Here is a 9,021-nt window from a genome sequence, read left to right as displayed (position 1 = left end):
GATGAACACACTCCTCTTCGCTGGCAGCATGATCCTGCCCAGGAGTAAATGACTGTGGTGGCTGTCAAATAAATGCAATAAAAAATTAAATGTAGCTGTTAACACACCTCTCCTCGCTTTGACTCTTATAATTAGGTCAGATAGAGCAGCCACTAATCTGAGTAGTTTCTGTGGCTCCCCTCAGACAGCCTTTTTAGCAGCAGTCCCTGATTTTTAATTGGGCTATGGAAAGACAGTACCCTTTTCTGAACCATTTGCTAGACCTGCTCACCTCCACAGACACAGGATTTTACTACACAGAAGCCAAAATCAACAAATCAACAAATAACTCGTGGTTTCTGATAATCCAGGTGACGCAAGTGATTAATTGCTGAGACACTTACAGGAAGACACTCGCATGCTGAGTTTTTGGTCATTACAAATGAGCTGTGACTGTCAGGGTGCACGGTCTGGCTTTTCACAGGAATGGAGATAAAGATTTGAATCCAGGACATCCAGGGCTAGGTCAGTTCAAAGGTCCCCGACAAGGGTTTGTCTTTGGGATGAATGTGTGTCACTCCCCATCAAAATGGTTCAACACAGAGATTGCTGTGTTGCACCAAGATGCTTGCAGAGAAGTAAAGCTATCCGTGCCATCCCATGTCACCCTGGAGCTCCTGAATCTCCCAGGTGAACAAGACCTGTGATTCATGCATCATGAACTCAAAGGGAGGCAACATATCCCTATAATCTATGTACAGTGCAAGCTGGGTGGTTTATTAATTTCAACTAGACCTTGCTTCAGAGTAAAAAAACAAGTAAACGAGACAAAAATTTGTGATTTAATGGTTTCCAGTCATGATGAGTCCACAGCATGACTGAGTAAATTGTTGCAGTGCTTAATTGTGCTGATGAAGTCAGTGGAGTTACTGTAAACTGAAGTTATACTGGTGTGATTGAATAAAAAATTTGGCCTATTTACCTGAAAGGAACAGCACTTTAAAGTCTCTATATGTCTTTAAATAAAATTATTCTCCAGCAGAAGATGCAGAAATGCAAGATTTTTCTTCTAAAGCATACTACAGCAGTCAATTGGTCTCCAGCATACTACTGGAATATTAATGCCAAATCCAAGATGCACCCATGTTTAAGACAGTTAATTGGACTTATTTCATACATCAGTCTGTCTGTTGTCGTTAGGGCTATATTGCTGCTGGCTGTGATAACATTTTTATCTGTTAACTTCCAAGCTGCTACGAGTAACACCAGCTACTCACGAAATGAGTCAGCTAACTTTCCTTTTAACTGTTTCTTCTGCTCCCTGAAGGTGTTATGAATGTTGTGGTATGACAAGCTGGTCGACACTCATTCCTTTAAAGCTTATGTATCAATTTTATTGTCACAGTAGGCTCTCTAAAAAATGGGTTCAGAGTTTGCAGCAGCTGGGCAAGATATATTTGCCAGTTCAGTGCAAAGACCTGAGTGAAAACAATTGTTTTGATTTATTTAAAAAGCATCTTATGATGGAAATTGGTGTTACAATATCCAGGCTTTTACTCCCACAGGAACAATTCTTGCAGGCTATCTGAATTACCCAGAAAGTGGCAAGGCAGATTCATACTTAAACTGGATTATAAGGAAATACACTGCAAATCACCGCAGCAAATCATTACTAATCACAATCAATCGGAGTGATTAAAGCTCTGGAATCTCTCCCGAAGTTGTGTTAATGGATGTGAAATTGCACATGCAAATAGCACTGCAGTTCCCAGTGCCAGCCCAACTATGTGCCTCTCATCCCCCCCCTCACCCAGCACATTGCAAGGTTTTCCCTTGAACCAATGTCCTGATAAATGCCTTTTCCATCCTGGGTGATATTTTCACGGGAGGACTGAAAACCTTTATCCCAGAGAAAGAAGGACTACTGTAGATTGTTACACCCTAAAAAGATTTTAGCCCTTATATATTAGCCACACCCTTACTCAGGTAAAATACAGACTAGTTAACTTTTCACAAGAAAAATGTCTGTGGTATTCTTCTTCACTTCCTGTGCTTAACTGCTGGGCTATGGTTGCTACACATGTTAAGGAGCTACACTTTCCCACCCCAAATATGAACAGGGAGCTTCAGCTTAATGTGTTTTTACATACATTACAGAAATACTTTGAAGCTTAAGAAGTCTCTAGGACTATGTTTGTTCAGTGTTTCAATAACCTCCTCTGAAAATACTCACGAAGGATAATTCCTTTTTCTGTTCCACAATATTTTACTTATTCCTCAACTCAATGTTTGCTTCATGCTGGTTATAAGAGCCATAACTCCATGGTACCCAAACTCATAATTTCCAGAGGTCATGTGCTCTCTTTGTTGGGAAAAAACAAGGAATTACACCCCAGAGGATGTTTCCCAGCTAGAGGGTGGAGATGGCTCTCCTGAGTCTGCAGAGGGGGTGACAAGATACGCTGTGCCAGAAGCCCACTGCCACCAGCACTCTCTGGGAGCAGAGGGTGATGGATTTCCCGAGTATGCTGCTGACAAATGATGCTGACAGCATCTGAGGAAGGTCCCTAAAATGTAATCTTTAATCTGTCTCCTTGGTAGCCCAGAAAGGCTGGTGTAGTTGGTGGGGAGAAGTTGGGCACTTCAAAGCCAGAGCAGGACAACTTCCATGCCCACTGCACTGGCCTGCACAAGAGAAGCCTTTTATAATGTCTCTATGTTTTGCCTTCGTCACAACCAACCAAAAGAGAGAACATGAAGTCCCAGATGACCCATCACCCACCTGTCCATGCCCCCTGGGGACAGATGTGAATGTCTCCTGCCCGCTCTGGGTGGGAGGCAGATGTGCCCACAGACATGGGCGCAGGCACCTGGGAGAGCAGGGGTGTAATTGCTGAGTGGTGAATACCTGTTTGTTGTGTTCTGGAATCCTCCCCCACCTACACCCACTTTATGTGCCTCTTTCCTGTTAGGAGGGGAGATTATCTCACCTGTGAACACCCTGGCAGCAGCACGACAGCTTTGTGTGGCTCTCCCCATGCAGCAGAGGTGATGGTGGGGGTGCTACCCATTGTAAGGAAAGCTGTGCACCACAGGAGCTGCTTCCCCGGGTTGCTCTGCTGCTAAATGCCCTTTTGCAGTCATCTCCTCCATCTCCTGTGCTGCAATAAAGGGCATCCACGCTGTGTCTGCAGAACTGGGAGCACCATCAGCTTGGGTGGGGTTTGCAGCTGCTGAAAGAGACCCCGAAGAGGTGCCAACAGTTGCTTTAGGATGTTCCTGTATCACAGCACAGCAGGGATGTACCTCACAGGCTACAGGAGGTGACCCAGATCCGGTGCACTGTATCTCCCCAAAGGGTGCTGCTGCAAAGCAATGTGGCACTTCATGATGCAACTGCTCCTTCGTGACAGGAATTAGGGAGGTGTGCTTTAATGAAGAGTGGCTTCAGTTTCATCCTGAGTCCCTGTGTGGGAGGATTGCTCTGATGTGGGCCAGCGCTCTGGGTGGGCTCACCCTGCTCCTTCTCACAGCCAGTGGCTCCAGGCACTACAAGACCACCCCTCTGGCTCTGGCCAAAAGTCACCTGAAACCACTCCTTTCTGGTGGTGCTGGTGAAGGAGGCAATGATGATCTGCACTGGTCATTGTGCCTTCTGTAGAACAATAGCTAAGAAAAAATTTGAGAAGGAAGAAGGTAGTGAGGGGAGAAAAACCCCCCTGGATTTCTGTCCTGTATTTTATGGTGGTTTCTCGTGGTATCAGGATGCTTGGGTGGATAGGTCAATATGAGCTGCAGCTGATTCAAGCCAGAAGATTTTAACAGGGCAAGAGAGGGTCAGCTGGCCATGCAGGTTGTTCATCTTCCTCCTATTGGTCCTCGGGATGTCTCCCTAGTAGCTCTGCTTGGATTTAATATTCCCTGAAAGCATTGGGGACTGCCTCCACAAGCACTTAATGTGCTTAATGTTTCTGGAGCCTACAGTCCACCCCTACAGATCTGTACAAGGTTCTGCATGTGCCAGAGTTACAGCTCATGGGGTATCCTCTCCTGTTAAATTTTTTTTCATTGTTTTTGTAAGTATTCCCCCATTTTTACCCTCAGCTGGCACTTGCTGAGTTGCAGAGGATACTCATCCCTGGCTTTCATTCCAGGCTACCTGGATGGCTGCCTGAGAGCCTTCAGGTTTGTTTTGACCTTCACGAACCCTTGTGCCAGCATATCCCTTCCCTGGGAGAAACCTGGCGTGTGACCCTAGCACTGCACCTCTGTTCCTGTGACCATTCCCATGGTTTGCATGTTCAAGGTTTTTCAAGCTTTTCAACCAAATAACTTGCTGCTGGAATGATCCTCCAAATCTCAGCTGACCACGAGATGCTGTGTTCAGCAAATGTAGGTCTGTTCTTCAAGACCTTTCATGCTGCCTCTCAGTGCAGCACTGCTTTCTAAATCAGTGTCTCACTTCTAATGGTGAAGAGCCTCGTTCCTAGTCAAGGTGATGTTTGTGGCACTGGAAATTGCTGTCTCCTGGGGCAGGAGACAGCTCTCCTCTCATAGCTTGCTTCTCTGTAATATTTCTCTTTCTTACTGTGCAGGTTGTACATGCTCTGTTTCTCAGTAAGTACAAGAAGCCCTGGTCTAAATACTCTTGAGAAAAGGTTTTATTTCTTTTAAGTGGAACAGATCTTTGGAGAGTCAGACACCAATAGTGTGTGCAACTTTCCATGCCTTTGACAGATTTCCATGCTGTTTTCTCTAAGTTCATCCTTGGTTCTTCTTGCTGGCACCTCCCTGGACTCTCAGTATTCCCTTTCTGCACACATTACCTTAAAGTAGTTCTTCCTACCTTCACAAAAAGAAAAGAAGTCCTCTCACATTCCCAAGGTGCTTCAACACACTGGAATTCCTGGTTCCTGCCACAAGGTTCCCTCTCTACCCCTTTTATAAGGTATTTTTTATGCTCTACCTCATCATTGCTCTTTGCCTTTTCTCCACTTCTGATACGAAATCAGCATTCTCTGCTGGTAGGTAAGGTGAGCCCTGCAGAAGAGTGGCTGATGAAAACAAGTCTTTGTTAAAATAATGGGTTAGCAGGTGAAGGGAGCAATCTGAGAGGGAGGAAACCTACCCCTTGTAGTGCCAGGACCAGCTGACTCCATCTTCACCTCTTCCAAACAAGAACATTCTGGTGTTCTAAAGGACATTGGTAATTCTGACTATAATCCATGCAGGATTCAAAGGCACTGTCAATCTTCTCTCCCTTTCCCAGCCCATTTTCAGGTCAACATACTAATTTTTAAGTTGCTAGTAGGACTTCAACACTGGAATGCCATTTTAAAGTAAATTTAGTAGCAGAGATTGAATACTAACAGATTACTAATAGATTACTAATTTATGTAGCTTTTATCAAAGTGAAGCAGAAAGATGGTCTTAAATCATAGAATCATAGTATGGTTTGGATTGGAAGGGACCTTAAAGATCCTGTAAACTCACAGCTAAATGTAAATTTGTGTGTTTTATAAGTACTGTGTAATAATAGTAACGATGGTATTAATAAAATACTACTTTTAGTCTTTTATTGTAGGTCAAGGAAGGTGATTCTGCCCCTCTACTTTACTCTCAGGAGACCCTTTCTGGAGGTCTGCATCCAGCTCTGGGGTCCTTGGCACAAGTAGGATGTGGACCTGTTGGAATGAGTCCAGAGGAGGGCCATGAAGGTGATTAGAGCAGGAGCACCTCTCCTTAGGAGACAGGCTGAGAGATTTGTGGCTGTTCAACCTGAAGAAGAGAAGGCTCCTGGGAGACTTTAGAACACCTTCCAGTATCTGAAGGGGGCTACAGGAGAGCTGGAAAGGGACACTGAACAAGGGTATGGAGTGGTAGGAGAAGAGGTAATGGCTTTAAAATGAAAGGGGGTAGATTTGGATTGGATATTAGGAAGAAATTCTTTACTGTGAAGGTGGTGAGGCACTGAAACAGGCTGTCCAGAGAAGCTGTGAATGCCTCATCCCTGGAAGAATTCAAGACTAGGTTGGATGGGGTTTAGGGCAGCCTACTCTAGGGGAAGGTGTCCCTGCCCACAGCAAGGGGGGTGGAACTAGATGACATCAAATGTCCCAATCAACCCAGACCACTCCATGATTCTGTGAAATCAAAACAGAGGACTACTCTGCTCTCATGTCTCTCAGGCTGGGCTTTGGATAAGTGATTTTTCTCTGCCTGTTTTTCTTCCTCAGCTACAAATGGAATTAAAGGTGATTGGCAAGGACTAAAACCGTAAGTTTTACATGCTTGAGTCATGGCAGGTGAGTCTTACCCACTGCTAAACAAAGCCACACACAGTTTCTTAAACGCCCATCTCCCCAGAAGCCTTGGACAGCAGAAAAAGGACTTGAAAGATGCTCTTCCACCTTATGACTAGGAAGATTGCAGATACTTTCCCCTTTGCCTGGAGGTATTGTTAGAAGGCAGCAGAGGCCCATTTTAATGCCATAAAAAGTTAATTAACTCCATTTCCCCCCCAACTTAGCTGAGGAAAGGTTTTGTGCAAGCCACGTGAACTATACTGAGGAAAAGGGCTTTTCTCCCACGTTCTTGCTGCGCCCGCAGTGATACGGCTAGCAAAAGCTGTTGTCTTCTCAAAAGGAAAATCATACATCTGAATTGTTTCCAATGGCCTGGGTTGCTCTTTTGGTTTCTAGCTAAACACACGGCATTAGAAGAAATTCCTGCCACGAATTGCCTGCTTCCCTCACCAAGCCCTTGTGAATCATCCACAAGGGAACAACACGGCACCGCTACCGTGCTGAGCGTAGCAGCTGCCAGGCTGCTCTCCTCGTCTGCTGCAAGACGATGCCCAACGTGAGCATTCAACAGCTCTTGTGGGTTGATAATATGAAACCATATTCAAAATTTTTGACCTATTTTCCACCCCAGTTGATTCAAACAAGATATGCTGCCGTGGTGTTGCAGAAGAGGTTTACAGAAACTTTCTCACAGCAGGGCTGCCTATGACAAGAAGTGTAAAAAGTCTCTGCAAATCAGGGAACTTATTCCATGGTGCAATCTGTGTAGGAAAAAGTTCACTCGCCACTTTTTGCTTGGCTCTGCCAGTGCAGATTCAACATCTCGCAGCTTTGATTCCCGCTAAGCACTCTCAAAATATTTGTCACAGTCTGCTTTTGCTTGAAACCTATGGAGCAGAGCAAGCTGTGCAGCACAGCGTGCCAGCATGCTTGTGAAAAATCCCTTCTGGATGCCTGTCACTGATCTGCTTAGCACTTTGCACTCTGTCTCTAGCCATTTTCTTGACCTTGCATTTACCTCCATGGCATTTACCCACTTCCATGCTCAGCTGCAGATCTCGTTGTCTGGCTCAGACATTTTTGCACATGCAGCAATCTGTGTCAGCTAGGCCATAACCCTGCTGAGGAAGAGAGTGGCCATCTGGCCACTGGGCTATTCTGGCTGCTGATTTCACACCACAAGCAACCACTGAGTCTCCTTTCTCACCTGCAGCTGGATCAAGCTGAAGACAAAGAGGGGATGAAAATGATTTGTGTGACTCCTTCTGCAGAGGCTTTCTTCTGGGCTGTGTTGGGCCACAGAATACTGTCTTGTTCCTGGAGAAACAAGAATTGAAATGAAAAGTTATAATGCAAATCTGTAATACTGCAAAACTGTGGGAGACGAAGACACGTTCCTGAAGACCTGTCAGAATAGCAAGTAAAATGGAGAGCTGTTCTAGTGAGTCAGAAATATTCCGTCATCACTGTCTTCAGACTACAACCCTTGATAACCAGTTTGCTGCAGAGAAATTCAGTGTACTCAGTGGTGAGTTTTACAATCTCCCCACTCAGCTACCTGATTTTGGTAGCTTTTTAGGATCTTGATGACATTGTTTTGGGCTTCTTTGCCATTGTCCTTTCTCTTTCTTGTCTTCCCCTTGTCCTTGCCACCCTTCACAGGGACTTCCATGAGATGAGAGAAAACCACCTTCTTCACTCTTTCTCCAGCTCTTCAAGCAGCCAGTTGTTCAACACTGGTTGAAGTTGGTGTCCTAGAGGAGTCTGGATGATGTACCATAATAGAAGAGGTGTAAAACACAGGTAGTGTCCATCGGTCAGTCTCCAGGATGAAAAACCTGGAGACTGTTGGTGACAACCCAAGTCATCTCTCAGCCTTGGGCTTCTGCCTCTGCAGCTTCCTTCTCCACAGCTTTGGGGCTCTGGAGAGGGTAAGTCCTTTGTGCTTTTCAGCAGGCTAAGGCTTGGAGTCCTGCTGGTTTGGGGAACTGACTTTGAATGGTTACACGCTGCTGGGCAGGATTTTGGGTGTTTCTCTGAAGGAGGCCAGACATCTGCTTCACACCCTGAGTGCCTCTCTGCCAACAGGGGCCTGGGGAGGAAGGGTCTAGACACAGTCAGACTGGTGCCTGTGCTTGCACTCCTGATTTAATTCCAATGTCAAAAAAGCCCCACTCATTAGATTCACATGATGGAGCAACAAAGAAAGTGTCTATTTATGAAGGCTGAGGAAAATCCACAGAGATGTGGGTTGCAATTATTTGTCTGAATGGCGCCTCCTGACATCACGAGTGGCTGGAAAGGCTTGCTCAGGAACAACGGAGAAGGCAGCTCTGCTTGGCTCTGTTAAAGCCCAAACACTTTCAGCATCTAGAATTGCATTTCTTGCTTTTCATTATAGAAGTCTGTTTTTGCAGGAAGTTTGATGTGTAGAGAGGGTATTTGAGACTTTTTGAGACTTGTGAGAAAAGTGTCCTTGCTTGTTTGCAAAGTAACTTCACCACAGACATTTAACAGAGAGTAGATGAGGTGTACAAATAGAACAAATGGAAAAGATTTCACTGAAAAGAAAAATATAGGAAGATACCAGCTGAAAGGAAAAACACATCTGACAGGGCTGGGAAGTAAAAAGGAGTCCTGCTTTTCTGCACTCAATTTCCTGTAATGTAAGAATTCAGTTGTACAACAGAACTATGAAAGACTTGAGTTTTTAACAAACCCATATATATTTAAGAAT

The sequence above is a fragment of the Cinclus cinclus genome, chromosome 2 (genome assembly GCF_963662255.1).
Source record: "Cinclus cinclus chromosome 2, bCinCin1.1, whole genome shotgun sequence".
Classification (NCBI taxonomy): domain Eukaryota; kingdom Metazoa; phylum Chordata; class Aves; order Passeriformes; family Cinclidae; genus Cinclus; species Cinclus cinclus.
This window is presented reverse-complemented; position numbering follows the sequence as displayed.